The 18,429-nt window shown below is 40.9% G+C and overlaps 1 protein-coding gene across 2 annotated transcripts in view; it reads left to right on the top strand.

The window, feature by feature from the left end:
* The first annotated feature begins 6,754 nt into the window (after positions 1–6,754).
* Positions 6,755–18,429, top strand: part of LOC134212179 (uncharacterized) — a 119,204-nt gene continuing 107,529 nt past the window's right edge. The window contains exon 1 of one of the 2 annotated variants that reach the window (XM_062689804.1): positions 6,755–6,962. The gene's annotated coding sequence lies outside the window, so the exon portion shown is untranslated. Of the gene's footprint in view, positions 6,963–6,988; positions 7,267–18,429 lie in introns of those variants that run through there. The other variant, XM_062689801.1, reaches the window with a different exon arrangement.

Below are 18,429 nucleotides of genomic sequence, written 5' to 3'. Positions count from 1 at the left end.
TCACCGTGTTTACGTCCAACGATTTGGTTTTGTTGACGTTGATTACTAAGCCTGCAAAAGAGGAGCTCTCGGCAAGGTCGTTGAGCTTACTCTGCATATCAGAGCGTCGTTGAGCGAGGAGTGCAACGTCAACAGCCAATTCGAAGTCGTTTAGGTGCTCCATGGTTATAGGCTGCTATAATAGCCCACGGTGTGGTTCACGGTCAACCGCATCTACCAGAATCTCGTCGATTACGACGAGGAACAGTTACGGTGATAGAATACATCCTTACCTCACACCAGCTACGACCCGGATAGGGTCAGACAAAACCGCATTGTGCAGCACTCTACACGAAAAGGCCTCGTACCGTGCGTCGATGAGGCCGATGATTTTCTCGGGAGTCCCCTAGCGTTTCAGGGCGCCCCACATATTCTCCTGATTGAGACGGTCGAAAGCTTTTTCGCAGTCAATGAATACCAAGTAAAGGGACTCTTGGAATTCGTTGACCTGCTCCAGAATGATGCGGAGCGTGACAATATGGTCCACACAGGATCTTCCGTCACGGAATCCGCCCTGCTGCCGCCGGAGAGTCGCATCGATCTTCTCCTGAATCCGGACTAGGATAATTTTGCATGGAACTTTGAGGTACCGAGGTACAGCAGCATAATGCCTCGCCAGTTATCGCATACAGTCAGGTAACCCTTTTTGGGCAGCTTCACTAAGATACCTTGCGTCCAGTCGACTGGGAAAGTTGCGGTGTCCCAGATATTACGAAATAAACGATGCAGTAGTTGAGCGGATGTCATGGGGTCAGCTTTGAGCATCTCGGCTGATATGCGATCGACCCCTGGGGCTTTATTCGATTTCATGCTTTGGATGGTTGTTTGAATCTCTAGCAGTGATGGAGCTTCGGTATTGACGCGTGTTATACGTCGGATCCTAGGCAGATCATGCCGAGGTGGTGATGGCCTGGCTGGCACTTGAAAAAGTTATTCGAAGTGCTCGAACCAGCTGGTCAGTTGGGTCGGTCAATAACTGATCATTCGCGTCTTTGACAGGCATCGTTGTATTCATCTTCGCCCCGCTTAAGCGTCTTGAGATATCGTAGAGGAAGCGAATGTCCCTGATTGCGGCGGCTCTCTCTCCTTCGTCGGCTAGAGAGTGTGCCCACGCTCGCTGTCCCGTCAACATGAGCGTTTTACTTCCTTCTCAAGAGCCGAGTATCGTTGACGGGCTAAGACTTTGGCTCCTCTGGTTTTTGATCGCTCTATCACGGCTTTGGCTTCTTTTCGCTCCTCTATCTTCCTCTAGGTCTAATCGGTGATCCATTGTTTTCTCTGGGTGCGCAGTTCGCCCAGATTGTTCTCGCTGGTGGTGATGAAGGCATTCTTGATGACGGTCCATTGGTCTTCCACGCTGCCACCTTCCGGAATATCTGCAGTACGCGTCATCAGTTCTACAACGAAGCACCGTTTCACCGTGGCATCTTCCAGTCAGCGTGTGTTGAATCGTCGTCCAACTCTTTCCTCCTGCTGACGAATCCGCGCAATGCGCAGGCGTATTTCGCCGATGAGGAGGTGATGATTATGGTAGCGATATCTGCACTACGGTTATTCCGTACATCAAGAAGGCTCCGTTTCCATTTTCGGCTGATGCAGATGTGGTCGATTTGATTTTCTGTAAAGCCGTCACGGGAGACCCACGTGACCTTGTGAACGGTCGCCCAAACAGATCTTGATATCACCCTTCGGAATTCTATCTACGACGGCATTGAGTTGACTGTAGAAGTTCTCTTTGTCTTGCAGATCGGCAGCATCGGTTGGCGCATAGCATTGGATTATAGTAAGGTTTCGGACACGTGTTCTCAATCTGGCAACGATTATCCTTTCACTTATAGGTTCCCACTTCATAAGCGCAGAATGTGACTGAGCGCTTAGTATGAAGCCAACTCCGCGATGCCGGGGAGCGTGTTCACCTCGTAAACCAGAGTATAGCAGAATTTGTCCCGATTGCGTTCTGTGTTCTCCAAAGTTTGGCCAACGGACTTCACTCAGTCCCAGGATCTAAAGCTTCATGCGGTGTGCCTCATTGGCAAGTTGTGCCAATTTACCCTGCTGGGCTAGGCTTAAAACGTTCCATGTTCATATTCGTGTCCGTTGTTTCGCGCTAAGAGTCGTCGCCGTAAAATCAGTCCGTATTCTTTCATTATCGGATTCTCGAACAAATTGATGTTTCGGGAACAGTAGGTTGTTGGCCCAAGGTTCCCTATCCACCGGGATGGGGCTGCCATCTTAGGTATAGCTTCCGGGGAATAGCATTTCATACTCAGCCGCTGGATGCCAGAACAGCCGCTGTTGGAGCCGCACCTCCTTGGTGAACAGACGCTCGATCAGTCCGGTCAAATTTGTTTAAAGTCCCACCCAAAATCCAGGACTAGACTAGTGCGCTTTGAGCGGCTGCACACGGTAGCTTTGAAATGGCCTGCTTGGGGACACATGCAGCTGTTTTATAGAAGTTCAACAGAGCCCACTGTCGAACTACACCACATCCTAGGCAGACCCGCTTTACGGGACCCATTAAACAAATTTGCAAGCAAAAACATTTAATTGTTAAGATGCCGAAACACTTTGCTGATGAAGGTACGTTTCTGGAACATCTACAAAAATGTTGTAGCATAACGCTTTGAAGATTTATTGTTCGAAACATATGGAAGAAATCAATGTTTCTGCCAGCACTACCGGGCAACCTACAGTTGTTTGTGGAAAAAACCTTTCTTGTTTTTTGTCCCGATTCTTACGTTGAGAAATGATTCTGAATAATTCGACAGTGCTGGCAGAATAATCGTTTTTTTGCATATGGTTTGAACAAGCAATCTTCGAAGGGTTATAACTTTTTTGTGGACATTCAAGCAACGAACCTTCTTCAGCAAAGTTTATCGGCATCCTTCGGGTTATACTTTAACACAAAGTGTCACTTGGTTTACGATAAACTGAAACATCTAGAAGTAAAAATGCAAATAAAAAAGTTCTCCCATACTAATTTCCATACAAACTTCAAACGTGATGCGGAAAGCGAGGAAGCAACCATGTGGGCCCAAATTCTGCACAGTTGTTTGGGACACCGAATAGTGTCGAAAAACCTTTGATTTGAAAAAATGACCTTGACGCCCCACTCTAGGCTATATGTTCGCTCCAAAAACGAACTTTATACTCCTATATAAAGAGAGAGAGACCCATAGTGTTATATAGCGATCGACTCAGCTCGACGATTTGAGGTGATGTCTGTGTGTATGTGTGTGTGTATCTGTGTGCGCAAAATAATCTCACCCATTTTCAGGTTCTTATCCTTAACCGATTTGCTCGCAACAAGTTGCATTCGACGCGGAATCTTGTCCGATTGTATTGAAAACTGGCCCAATCGGACATTGAGCTTCAGAGTAATGGTCAAAATGTATTTTTTTTACAAAAAAATTCTCACTCACTTTTTAGGCACTTACTCTTAGATGATTTACTCGGTTGTATACTATTTCGCCGAAAACCATTTCGCGGATTTTTTTCGCGGTACGACATTTCGCGGAATATATCAACTCACCGAAACACATTTCGCGGAATGCACCTTTTTTCCGAAAGACATTTCGCGGAATGTACCTTTTCACCGAAAGTCATTCCGCGGAATGCCATTTGGCGGAATTCAGTTAGAATAATTATCATTCAAATAATTACCGATTTCTGCTTAATTACATGAAATACGGGCATTTTTTTTTTGCATTTAATGCAAATCCGAACCCGACCAGTTCCAGAGAATTTCGATTCGAACCCGACATAATTTAATTATTTTAGCCCGCACACAATTTGTCCCAGAAAAATTCAAACTAGATATTTTCTGGTTCTTTTAAATCGAAAAAAATGTAAGCCCAAACAACAAACTGGCCTCGCAATCAACAAAACTGAATAAAATAATTTGCAGTATTTTATTTCTCAAACCCTGACCCGACCCGAACCCGATATTGTAGTAATTTTTCAAACCCGAACCCATCAGGTACGGGTTCGACCTGACTGTATCTACCGCCCGTTATAAGGCGAAAGGAGTTGCTAATGTTTTCTTTCAAAGAACATGTCTTCCCGGTATAAGACCAAGGGAGGGGTAACGCCTTCTTTAAATGGATGCATCTGCGAAAAGAGTTGGTAATGCCTTCTTTAAAAGAATGCGTATACCCGGCATAAGGCGAAAGGATTTGATAATGTTTTCTTTAAATGGATGCATCTACCCGGTATAAGGCGAAAGGAGTTGGTAATGCCTTCTTCAAATGAACGCGTCTGCCCGGTATAAGGCGAAAGGCGTTGATAATGCCTTTTTTAAAAGAATACATCTGCCCGGTATAAGGCGAAGACAGGGGTAACGCCTTCTTTAAATGGATACATCTGCTCGGTATAAGGCGAAAGGAGTTGATAAGGCCTTCTCTAAAAGAAAACGTCTGTCCGGTATAAGGCGAAGGGATGGGTAACGTCTTCTTTAAATGGATGCATCTGCCCGGTATAAGGCGAAAGGAGTTTATAATGCCTTCTTTAGATGAACGCGTCTGCCCGGTATAAGGCGAAAGGAAGGGTAACGTCTTCTTTAAATGGATGTATCTGTCCGGTATAAGGGGCAATTGAAATTTTGAAAACTACTTCTAAATATTCTGGGAGGCGTTCCTTAGCCGTGCGGGAAGATGCGTGACTGCAAAGCAAGCCTATGCTGAAGGATAGTCTCGTTAATCTCGTGTTAAACGAATGCAAAACAAAATGGTAACTTGGCTTAGAGACCTTGCAGGTAATAATGTCGGAATGCTGAATGAACAAAGGCTATTATTATTAATATTCCGTTTTGTATTGAAAATTGGACAGATCGGACAATGGGTTTCGAAGTTATGGCCAAAATTCATTTTTTTTATATTAGAAACACATACAAAATTTTCACTCATTTTCATCCACATATCTTTAACGGATTTGCTTGCAACAAGTCGCATTCGACGCGGAATCTTATCCCATTGTTTTGTATTGAAAATTGGCGGAACCGGACTATAGGAATCGGAGTTATGGCCAAAATACATTTTATTTTTACAAAAAAAAACCACTCATTTTAAGGAACTTACCCTCAGACGATTTACTCGCAACAAGTTGCATTCGACGCAGAATCCTGTTCCATTGTTTCCTATTAAAAATTGGCCGGATAGGACTATGGACTCAGAAGTTATGGCCAAAATACTTTTTTTTTCATACCAAAAGTGCGTAGATATTACTCACTCGAAAAAAAAAACGAGAAAGGCACCATCACCGCTAGGTGGATTAATCTGTTTTTTTTTTGTTTGTTTGTTCTCAATACAGCATGTATAAAATAGTAAAAAAACATTTCTGGTAATAATGTTGTTCATTTGTAATCATTACGAGGTATAGAGAATAAGAACCATAATTCTCAAGAAAATTTTGATTGCAGCGTTATCGTAAAATCGCAAATATGCGCAAGCAAATCACTTTCTAAAAGATGGTACTAGAATTATATTTCATTCCCCCACAGTTGAGGGGATATTTGGATACATTGAGTTCGCGGTAAGGATATTCGCTCGGCCCCGACAGCGGGACCACTTTAGAGCGAAGAATTAATATAATGATAAGAAAATTATTTTGAGCTTTTAAGTGGAATGTTTTCACCTGTCATAAGACGAGTTTATATTCCATTGAATTCCACCACTTAATTGTATCTTGACAGATACGTATTTCGACCTCAAAAGTAAGGCCGTCTGAAGACTGAAGACGGCCTTACTTTTGAGGTCGAAATACGTATCTGTCAAGATACAATTAAGTGGTGGAATTCAATGGGATTGTATAAACTCGTCTTATGACAGGTGAATATAATGATAGTTTTCTTCTACCTTTTGATATTATTCTTCACGTATAAAACTTAGCTTTGAAATGGTGTATAAAACCTCATATTTGGAGTAAAATTGGCCTCATAACATACAAATCAAAGTTAGAAACGATTTAAAAAAAAAATCAGCTTTTTTTACTTCGTCAGGCCATATCCTTTGACTGGATAAACATAACATTTCAATATTTTCCGATTATCTTATCTAAGGTATATACTTTCATATGAAATATAAGTTAGACAAATTGGAGATAGTCATTTTTTTTATTACGGGCCCCATTTTTCCCATAGTGCAATGCCGTTCTTTATGTTACCTGGTTTGTTAAATTACTGAAAATAATCGAAAACACCTTTTTGGACGCAACCTTTATTAAAACTAGAGGAACTCGTTTGATGAGCTGCGACGAAGATGCAGTATGTTGCCGTTCCTCTGATTTAAACGAAATTAAATTAAATTTCTAACGTTATATGCATGCCCCTACTATGCACATTGCACACTTATTAGAGATCGACTTATTACTATGAACCATGCGTCCCCACAAGCCGTTAGCGGGATAAAAAAATGATCACACCAATCTGAACTGTGAAGAACCACAATAAACTCTAACAACAGGAGCCAAGTGTGGCTATTCCACGAATCGCAATATTCAAACTCTCATCGAACGGTGAACAGAACGCTAAAAGTGGCCCCCTCCGTCACGGTGCGCATGTCCGATGCTGGATAACCTGGAAAATTTCTACATCGATCTGACGGCCGTGGCTGCTATCACCACACATCGGCGAGCACAGCGGTCTAACGACGGCTGGCTACAGTTTGCCTCGCACGGTGCACAAGAAGAGCATCACAGTTTCATTTTCGTCGAGATACCTACTTCCATCATCGTCATCATCGAGTCGCTCACGGTCGTCGTGATTGTCGTGGACGTCCAAGTCTGAGGACGGCCGTCGTCGTTGTCGAAGTCGACTCGTTTCGCATTGAATTCACAAATTTAAACGGGAAATCACTGTGTACAATATTGGAAAAGGAAATTTTCGGTGGGCTTAGTTCACAAACAACGGAATAGTGCTGAATGAATAGGTGAAAACGGGAAATATTGTTGGTGATCCTGTGTCAAGTTTCTTCACGCCTATTGCGAAAAGATGTGAAAAGCTTGCCATTGCATTAATTTTAAGATCTGGGCATCAGTGAAATACAAACTAAAAGGAAGAAAATGCATTTTCGTGAATATCAGTTCCTGTAATCCCGATCGTGCATGAACTTAGGTTTCGGTGAAAATGGAAACGTGTCAAATAATGGAGTACGTTTGATTGAACCAGGGCCATTGGATTGATGAAAAATTGATGGTGGAAAAATCTTTCATCCCAGGCAGGCGAGAGTGAAGGTAAAATGGAACGGGGGACGCAAGATTGTCGGGTCCGCGAATATACCAGTGTCACCTAAAAACTCACACACATGCAGTCCAGGGCCGAGCTCTCTCGGCCGTTCGCTCGCGCTCCCGCGTGCATCGAGCTTTGTGATTGTGTTCTTGTTCTTCGCTCCACATGTTTGTAATCAAGTGACGGTGCGGTGGCTGCAGCACGTTTTTCACGTAGTGGCTGTGTGTCGGTGCACAATGTGAGAAGAAGATTGTTTTAGAAAACTGTTGCATATCATCGTTATCTAATGTGAAAATATTTCACCGTTACTAGTGCTAGGTACAAAACCTGTTTTATAGAAATAAATTTATTTGTGTTCTTATCCACATAACCTGAAAATGGCTAAATGAATTTTCTTCATTACTTTAGAAATTTTTCCATGTAGTCTCCAACAGGCTTGAAGCAAAGATGGCAAGAAACAACTTGCTTCTTGCCATCTTTGCTTGAAGATATCGTTCTTTATAAGCACATTACTGAGGCCCTGGAGTTACCATATCAATATCTATGGGTAGATATCCGACTGTATTTCAGGCAGAAATACAAGCAATTATTGAATGTGCCTCTGTCTGTTTACAGCGTAATTATAGAAATGCAAACATATAAGGGTATGCGATAAGACACTTTTTCCTAACGAAACGAAACGAAACGAAAGTTAAAATGATTGTGTTGATTCGAAACGAAACGAAACGAAAAATATATTTACTTTCGAGACTTCGAAACGATACGATATCAACGTTCATTTAATTCGAAATTTTTCGAAACGAAACGAAATTTGAATTTTTTTTCCGCGGAATTTTTATAACATTACACAGAAAAAATAATGAAAAATAAACAGCGCGTAAAACTTGACATGCGGAAATTTACTCTATTCTGCGCTGAAATGGTCCTCTTACTAACAAGATTGCTTACAACTTGTATGCAATATTGACGTTTCACGTCAAATATTGCATACATTTAGGATGCCGTATGGAATTACGCTTATAATGGCGTTCCATTTATGTGCATCATTTTTAGCGTAAATTTCAGTGGATTTTTCTATCTGTGTAGGTCAGTCTTCAAAGAGCATCCTCTTTTGAGAATGATTCACAAAAGCATGCTTTGAAAAAATGATTTAAATTGGGATAAACTTACATCCTCGTTTTTAATTGCTCCTTTGCACACTTGATTGGAAATATCGCATCATTGATTCAAATCATTTCAGGCGATGATCTACCGAATTGTGAATCGAATCACAGTAAAAAATAAAAAGTAATATCACATCAGATTTGCTGCACATCATCGCCGTCGTAAATATAATGTATTATTACATCTGAATGGCGTAATAAAAAGTTGACGTACTTGATATTTCGCCTTCAAATAAAATCAATGTAATTCATTTTCGACGTAAAATTTTCGATGTAACTGAAAAACGACGTAAAAACCGGTCAGGATGAATCCCGCTTTCAGCAGCGGGGTTGGGGGCATTCGGATTTTCTTCTTTCATGCTTTAAAATACATTTTCAGATGCAACATATCAAATTTTATTTATTCAAGACGCATTTTATTGTATCCACAAATACTTATACAATATTGACCCAATTTTGTCACTCCCCGATTATGTCTACCCACCATTTTCTCATGTCCCGATCAATGTTTTTCAAGGGATCAAAAATCTCTTTTGGCCACCTGTTGTCATTAACTTTTGAAAACCTTGAGAAAAGTTGAACCATCAAAATTCATAACTCACACTTTTTCGTCCACTTTCTTTGTACTAATTTGGTTTTAGATTCCTGTCTAAAATATTGAATTTGTTTGAATAATGTTTTTGGAGCTCTTTGGAAAAATCAATGAAAAAACGGGATAAATTGAGTTTTTTTTGTAGATTACGACGGGACAGCATAAAAAGATCTAAAAAACGGGACTTTGACAAAGTTGTACTGATATCATTCATTTCTGATTACATTTACACTCTGAGCCTGACATCTTAAATATTAGGTCAGACAACTTTTGAAAAAAAATGGGATAGAATAATTAAAGATATTTTTCGTTTTCTGGTAGACATTTCTAACAAAACACCGAAGACGTTTTATAGAAAGAAAACTAAATGCGTATTTGTCGACTCAGAATGGAATTAATTAGCAGGCATTAATAGAAAAATTAGCATAACATTAGGTTTTGAAAACAGCTTTATGATTGTGTTCAGCGGCGCAGTCAAAATTTTGGATAATACACGACCTTACGCGACAGTATGGTTTACATCTAAATTTGTTTCGAAATTCCGCGGAATTCCGTAAAATTTCGTTATAAGCTAGATTTTTCTAGCGAAATTTTTGTAATTTTACGAAACGAAACGAAATCAATAATTCAGATTTCGCCATGCTCAAATTCCGCGAAATTCCGCGGAATTTCGTTTCGAAACACCTGAAACGAAATTTTTCGAAATACCGCATATGCTTACAAACATATGTATATTTTGTGACAGTCAAGCTGCACTAGAAGCATTAAAATCTTTTGCATGTACCTCTAAACTAGTTTGGGAATGCATTCAATTACTACACCAGGTGGCTAAAAATAGCGCAATAAGTCTATTTTGGGTACCTGGGCACTGTGGAATTGAAGGTAACGAAAAAGCAGATTGTTTAGCAAGACTTAGATCATCAAAACCTTTCCTAGGACCAGAACCATTTTGTGGGGCCTCAAAATGTACCCTCAAAATGGAACTAAAGAACTGGGAAAAAATGTGATTGATGAAATCTGAAAAAAAAACAATAACAGCAAGACAATATAAAAGGATAATATCACCCAACTCAGTCTATCTATCTTCTGTGGCTTAATAACAGGACACTGACCGAGTAAATATTATTTGAAACAACTATGTAAAGTTCAAGATGATACCTGTCGTTTCTGTGAAAGGGACACGGAAGATTCGGAACATTTATTGTGTACCTGTGAAGCACTTTTCCAAAAAAGGCGCAAATTTTTCGATAAAGGACTAATACAACCATCAGATGTATGGATGACTTCTCCCAGTAAGGCTATACATTTCATAAGATATGTTATACCTTATTGGGAAAATGCCTACAATCAGCAAGTGGAAGTCACTCAAATTCATAGTGATATGACACACTGACGAGGCACAAACATTAACCTTTCCGTCCCCAACGTCTGTTTTTAAGGGCTTTCAAAAATCTAAACTGCTGTTAAAATCGCATTTCTTGACCGATTCTTTCGCAACAAGTTGCATTCCATCCGGATGGATCCCAAGTTTTGATTTATACTAGTTTCGAGGCTATCCACAGTACGGTTCCAGAATTATTCCAGATTCCGTTGGGGTCAGTTGTCCCCGGAATAAGTGGCCATTTACAATTTTAAGTCAAAACAGGTCGTGCGACACCTCAAACTTCATGATTTCACTAAGCAATGATGGGAATCATATTTTGGGGTTCCTGTCCCACTCGGACTCAATCTGGCCACATCGGTTACAACCGGGGACCTACGGAATGGCCATTTTCTAAATTGATTCAAAATAGGTCGTGCGACACCTCAAACTTCATGATTTTACAAAGCAATGATGGGAATCAAATTTTAGGGCTCCTGGCCCACTCGGACTCAATCTTGCCACATCGGTCTCAATCCGGGGACCTACGGAATGGCCATTTTCTAAATTGATTCAAAATAGGTCGTGCGACACCTCAAACTTCATGATTTTACAAAGCAATGATGGGAATGATATTTTTAGGGTTCCTGGCCCACTCGGATTCATTCCGGCCACAATCCGGAGGACCTACGGAATGGCCATTTTCTAAATTTATTCAAAATAGGTCGTGCGACACCTCAAACTTCATGATTTCACAAAGCAATGATGGGAATCAAATTTTTAGGGTTCCTGGCCCACTCGGACTAAATCTGGCCACATCGGTCACAATCCGGGGACCTACGGAATGGCCATTTTCTAAATTGATTCAAAATAGGTCGTGCGACACCTCAAACTTCATGATTTTACAAAGCAATGATGGGAATGATATTTTTAGGGTTCCTGGCCCACTCGGATCCATTCCGGCCACAATCCGGAGGACCTACGGAATGGCCATTTTCTAAATTTATTCAAAATAGGTCGTGCGACACCTCAAACTTCATGATTTTACAAAGCAATGATGGTAGTGATATTTTTAGGGTTCCTAGCCAATTCGGACTCAATCTGGCCACATCGGTCACAATCCGGGGACCTACGGAATGGCCATTGTCTAACTTGATTCAGAATATGTCGTGCGACACCTCAAACTTCATGACTTTACAAAGCATTGATGGGAATGATATTTTTAGGGTTCCTGGCCCACTCGAATCCACATCGGACACAATCCGGAGGACCTACGGAATGGCCATTTTCTCAATTTATTCAAAATGGGTCGTGCGACACCTCAAACTTCATGATTTCACAAAGCAATGATGGGAATGATATTTTTAGGGCTCCTGGCCCACTTCGACTCAATCTGGCCACATCGGTCACAATCCGGGGACCTACGGAATGGCCATTTTCTAAATTGATTCAAAATAAGTCGTGCGACACCTCAAACTTCATGATTTTACAAAGCAATGATGGGAATGATATTTTTAGGGTTCCTGGCCCACTCGGATCCATTCCGGCCACAATCCGCAGGACCTACGGAACGGCCATTTTCTAAATTGATTCAAAATAGGTCGTGCGACACCTCAAACTTCATGATTTTACAAAGCAATGATGAGAATGATATTTTTAGGTTGCTGGTCCACTGGATCCATTCCGGCCACAATCCGGAGGTCTTATGGAACGGCCATTTTCTAAATTGATTCAAAATAGGTCATGTGACACCTCAAACTACATGATTTTACAAAGCAATGATGGGAATGATATTTTTAGGGTTCCTGACCCACTCGGATTCAATCCGGCCACATCGGTCACATTCCAGGGACCCAGGAGTTCCAACGAAAAAATGTATACAGAAATTATACCATAAATGAAATCAATAATGGAATTTTCGGAGGAATTCCTAGATTAATTCCCAAAGAAATCCTGAAAGAATTCCGGTGGAAACTTCAAGATTTCTACTAGGAGATCCTTCAGGAGTTTTTCCGAAAATTCCTTCTTGAGTTCCTCCATGAAGCGGGCCTGGTAGTCATATGGCTACTGCTTCTGCCTCATACGCAGGAGGTCGTGGGTTCAATCCCAGGTCCTTTCCATTCTCCTACTTTGTATCTTTCTCTTTATTTCTCATGTTCTAGCAATCGCTAGAACTGGAAATGGACTTCCATACCGTTTCCATCACCTTCAACTTGAGTATTCTATCAGTAATCTGATAGAATTGGAAATGAACTATAGAGCTCGTTTCCTACATCCAATTAGAAATTCCATCAGTTACCTTCTCCTATCTATCACATTGGCAGCTCGTAAACCAAGACGGACCTCTGCCTCTCCAACCTAACCCAGAAATTCCAACAAATTCCGCATGAACTCGTGGCAAGTGCAGAGGTATATTCGGCTTGCAGTGGGCGAGTGATTGCATCATCATTTCCTCCCCCTTCCCTATATTGACTTGCATTCTGACGTGGCAGGCGCCAGTATGACCTAACAAATGAGATCACCAGTACTTGTACATTGAAGATGTGTGCTAGTCCCAAGCAAATATCTGTTGGTTCCCTGTGCAAGAACAGCTGATCTGGTCATAATGGAGTAGCAACTACGAGCAGTCAATCAAGCTCAAGCTCAAGCTCAAGCTCAAATTCCTTCTTGAGTTCCTCCGGGAGTTCCACGTGCAGTTCCTCAAAGAGTTCTCCGAGAATTATTCCGGTAGTTCTATCGGCAGATCGCACGGGGATCCCAAAGTTCTTCCAATAGTTTCTCTTGGAGTTCCTCTAGGAATTCTTCTAAGAGTTCCTCCTGAAATTCCCCCGGGAGTTCTTACGGGAGTCCTTCCGGCAGTTCCTAAGGGAATTCCTCCGGGAGGTCCACCGGCAGTTTCTATGAGCATTCCTTCGGAAGTTTCTACGGCAGTTCCTCCGAGTGTTTCTCTAAGAAGGAACTCCTGGAGTAATTTCCGGAGGAGCTCCCGGAGGAATTTCTGGAGAAATTATCTTAGGAATTTTCGGAGGAACTTCCGGTGGAACTTCTGGAGGAATTTCTTAAAGAACTACAGGAAGAATTTCAAGAGTAACTCTCGTAAGAACTCCTGGATGAACTTCCGTAAGAGTTCCAGAAGGAACTCCTGGAAGAATTCTCAAAGGATCTCCCGGAGGAACTCCAGGAGAAATTCTCCGAGGAACTTCTGGAGGATTTTGTAGATAAATTCCCACCAAAAGCCTGAATGAATTCCCGGAGGAGCTACTGGTGGAAGTCCCGGAGGAATTTTCAGAGGAACAGCCGTTGGAATACACGGAGTTAAATTTCAAGAGGAACTTCCGAAATTCCATTTCCCGTGAGATTCCTGCCATAGTGCCATATATCCTCCAGGAATTCCCTGTGAAGTTGTTGAAGGCATTTCCGGAGGAACTCTTGGAAAAACTCCTGGAGGACCTCCCGGAGGAACTCTCACCAGCTCTTTCGGAAGAATTCTCACCAGGAAGTCCTCAACTAATTCTCTCATGAAGGAATTTCTGGATAAATATCTGAAAGAATTCCCGGAAAAATACCAGGAGGAATTAATGCAGAAATTCCCAGATGAAATGCTGAAGAAATTACCGGATGAATTCCCGGAGGTTAGTTCTGAAGAAATTCCTGGAAGAACTCTTGGAAGATATCTTGGAGGAACTCTCAAATTAATATCCGAATGAAATTCTGGAGTAAATTTCTAGTGAAGTCCGGAAAGCATTCTAGGACAATTTGGCGGAAAAATTTCGGGAGTGATTCCTGGAGAAGTACCTGAAGCAATTCCAGGGAAAATACCGGAAAGAATTTCCGAGGAAATACATGGACGAATTCCTGGAGAAATTTCTAAAGAAATTTTTAGATGAATTCTTGAAGGATATTCTGAAGTAATAGCGGAAAGAATTCCAGGATGAAATCTTAGAGGATTTCGCCATTGAGTTTATGGAGGTATTCCCGGAAAAACTCCTGAAAGTTATCCTGGGGGAATTAACGGAAGAATTCCTGGAGGAATGCCCGGGGAAGTTCCTAGAAGAATTTCCGAAGGAATTTCTTACCCTAGTAGCACAGTTCTGGCAGATTTGGCTGCAGTAGCTCTTATATGACCCAATTTGGTCGCATATGAGTCACAGAAACTCCTTTATAACAAGTGTGTTGCTCGGGTATAGATTTACAAGTGAAATTATGGAGCGAAATCGGAGGATTTCCGTCATAAATTTCTAAAGAAACTTCTAGTGGAATTTTGGAAGGAAATTCCGTTTGTATTCTTGAAGGAACTTTCGCATGTATTCCTGAAGGAAATGCCGGAGATTTTTCTGGAAGAATAGCCAAAGAAATATCTAGAAGGAAAAATTGGAGAAGAAAAGAAATCTTCAAGGAATTTCCTCATGAATTTCCTAAAAAAACAAATTTAGTGAGGGGTTTCTAGACAAGGAGAAATTACAACTACATGGGAAAAATTTTCGAACGGTTTTCAGAGGAATTTGTGGTTCCTAGGGGAGCTTCTAGAAGAATTTCAAGGAGAATTCTTGAGCCCGAAGTTTTTCGAGTTGTTTTGCCCCAACCTACCCCCTCTGGCTACGCCCTTGTATCATTCCCATCATTGCTTTGTAAAATCGTGAAGTTTGAGGTGTTACACGACCTATTTTGAATAAATTTAGAAAATGGCCGTTCCGTAGGTCCCCGGATTGTGACCGATGTGGCCGGATTGAATAAGAATGGGCCTGGAACCTTAAAAATATCATTCCCATCATTGCTTTGTAAAATCATGAAGTTTGATGTGTCGCACGACCTATTTTGAATCAATTTAGAAAATGGCTGTTCCGTAGGTCCTCCGAGTTGTGGCCGGAGTGGATCCGAGTGGGCCAAGAACCCTAAAAATATCATTCTCATCATTGCTTTGTAAAATCATGAAGTTTGAGGTGTCGCACGACCTATTTTGAATCAATTTAGAAAATGGCCATTCCATTCGTTCCCGGATTGTGACCGATGTATCCGGATTGAATCCGAGTGGGCCAGGAACCCTAAAAATATCATTGCCATCATTGCTTTGTGAAATCATGAAGTTTGAGGTGTCGCACGACCTATTTTGAATAAATTTAGAAAATGGCCATTTCGTAGGTTCTCTGGATTGTGGCCGGAATGGATCCGAGTGGGCCAGTAGCCCTAAAAATATCATTCCCATAATTGCTTTGTAAAATCATGAAGTTTGAAGTGTCGCACGACCTGTTTTGCATCAATTTATAAAATGACCATACTGTAGGTCCCCGGATTGTGACCAATGTGGCCAGATTAAATCCGATAGGGGCCAGGATTTCTAAAAATATTATTCCCATCATTGCTTTGTAAAATCATGAAGTTTGAAGTGTCGCACGACCTATTTTGAATCAATTTAGAAAATGGCCATTCTGTAGGTCCCCGGATTGTGACCGATGTGGCCAGATTGAGTCCGAGTGGACCAGGAACCCCAAAAATATTATTCCCATCATTGCTTTGTGAAATCATGAAGTTTGAGGTGTCGCACGACCTGTTTTGACTTAAAATTGTAAATGGCCACTTATTCCGGGGACAACTGACCCCAACGGAATCTGTAATAATTCTGGAACCGTACTGTGGATAGCCTCGAAACTAGTATAAATCGAAACTTGGGATCCATCCGGATGGAATGCAACTTGTTGCGAAAGAATCGGTCAAGAAATGCGATTTTTACAGCAGTTTAGATTTGTGAAAGCCCTCAAAAACAGACGTTGGGGACGGAAAGGTTAAAACGGGGCCTGCCACAATAGATCAACCTACTGGTCGCAGTGGAAAATGTACCCACCAAGAAAAAAAAGCACATTACTAAATTGTAATAATCACAAAAATGTCCACATCATGTTGCATCACTTTCAAAGGCCGACAATTTTTCGCCTTTTTCGGGTAATTATAACTAAACGTTTCCGTAAGATGGCATCAGCGGTTTAAAAATAAAATGCGTGAATATTATTGAAAAACTAGCTGACCCGGCAAACTTTGTTTTTACAACTTTTTTTTTTAATATATCTAATGTTCGAAATTGGAATGCTTTGAAAATCAAAACCCAATTTTTTCGATGAAATGATTTTTCGTACAATTTGCATAGAATTTCAAAATTTTGATCATCTTCATATATATGTAGATATATATGGATATATATACATCTACATATATATGTAGATGATCAAAATTTTGAAATTCTATGCAAATAGTACGAAAAATCATTTCATCGAAAAAATTGGGTTTTGATTTTCAAAGCATTCCAATTTCGAACATTAGATCGTTTTTGAACCATCATCATTTCTTTACGTCACTGATCGAAAGATACTGAGCAAGAATAAAAAACACGTGTTTTGGAAGCATCCAAAATTTGTTTATTTATTTTGCCCAAAGCCTCAGGGTACCAAATAGAGGGCGGCCCATCAATAACTTGTGCTTTTTAAGCCACCTTACTGGATACCTCGAGTTGCAAATAAATGACAACTGTCAGAATGACATCATCTTCATTCTGTCAGATACCTAAATAGGAATCTAACATTCAGAGATAGGGGAAGTGCACCGGTTTTGGCCAACTTAGTGCCTAATTTGGCCAACCCTGGAAAATACATATCTTTCCAAAATAATCGATCAGTTGAAAGTAGCGTTGAACCGTGAGGAATATATCTTTGATGGAACTAATAAAACCCTCGCGAATTGCTTTATTTTTGAGTTATTCGCAAAATTGGCCAAATTAGGAACATGGCCAAAACCGGTACAGTTCCCCTATGGGTAAGCGGAGCTAATCGAGCATTAAGAACTGTCAAAATCTGAGCCAAATCAACATGGTTATTGTTGCAGATTGAGAGGTATTGCGATAGTGATGAAATAGATTTTACTCCTTATGGGCCCTCCTTAGCCTAGCAGTAAGATGTGCGGCTACAAAGCATGACCATGCTGAGGGTGCCTGGGTTTCGATTCTCAGGGCCGGTTTAGGAAATTTTCGGGTTGGAAACTTTCTCGACTTCCGTGGCACAAAGTATTATCGTGTTAACTTCATGATAGACGAATGCGAAAATGGCAATTGGTTTAGAAACCTTGCAGTTAATAGCTGTGGAAGTGCTTAATGAACACTAAACTGCGAGGCGGCAATGTCCCAGTAATGGGAATGAAATGTCAACAAAGAAGAAATACGAAGAAGAAGAGGAAAATCTAATTGATTTCATGGAAAGTTTCGTCGAATAAAAAAAAAGTATGATTTTCGCAAGGAGAAGTAGCCTAGTCTATGCATTGCATTATGCTCATTCGTATTGCTATTTAAGGAGGGTAGACAAAATAATGTAAAAGTGTCAACAAATGCAAAGTTATACAAATTCCAACATTTTGCGCTGCGGCAAGTGCAGCGTTTGTTTACGAAAGAAACAGCGTTGCAAAATCACTCTCTACATGTAGAGGCCATGGATTGCAGTTTTTGCAGTGTAGTTTTCGACGAAGGTCCTCTCAGCATTCAAATTGTTGCCTCAGCATTAAATTTTTTGGCAACGGTCTAGACCTGTGCGCCGATCAACTTTGAACCGGCGGCGGCTCAGCCAGCGCCACGCCACGGTTGCTTACGGCGGCGGCGGCGGCTCGGATCGGCTTGGTCCAAAATTTTCCTTTAAACAATAAGTTCAATTTAAATGCTTGTATTTCTCATGCACCAAAGCATAATTTGATCTCTAGGAAATCTCATAAAATTCTACAGAAATCCTACATGAATTTGAAAAAAAATCTTTTGGAACTTCTAAAAAAATCTTCTAAAAATTCTAGAATTGGAATTGTTGTCCAAGAATCTCTCCAGGAACATCTTCCTTATAAATTTCACCAGGAATTCTTTCAGGAATACCATGCGAAGATTCACCTAAGGTTTCCTTCCAGTGATTTTTCCAGGAATACTTTATGAAGTTTCTTCATGACTTTCTTCAATAGTTCTTTCAGGAGGGAGTGTAATTCGTAGTAAAATTACTAGCAAAAATCCTGAAAGGCCATACTTAATGTGACTGGA

This window comes from Armigeres subalbatus, chromosome 2, assembly GCF_024139115.2.
Source record: "Armigeres subalbatus isolate Guangzhou_Male chromosome 2, GZ_Asu_2, whole genome shotgun sequence".
Taxonomy (NCBI): Eukaryota; Metazoa; Arthropoda; class Insecta; order Diptera; family Culicidae; genus Armigeres; species Armigeres subalbatus.
Note: the sequence above shows the minus strand (reverse complement) of the source record. Positions and strands in the feature narration are given on the sequence as shown.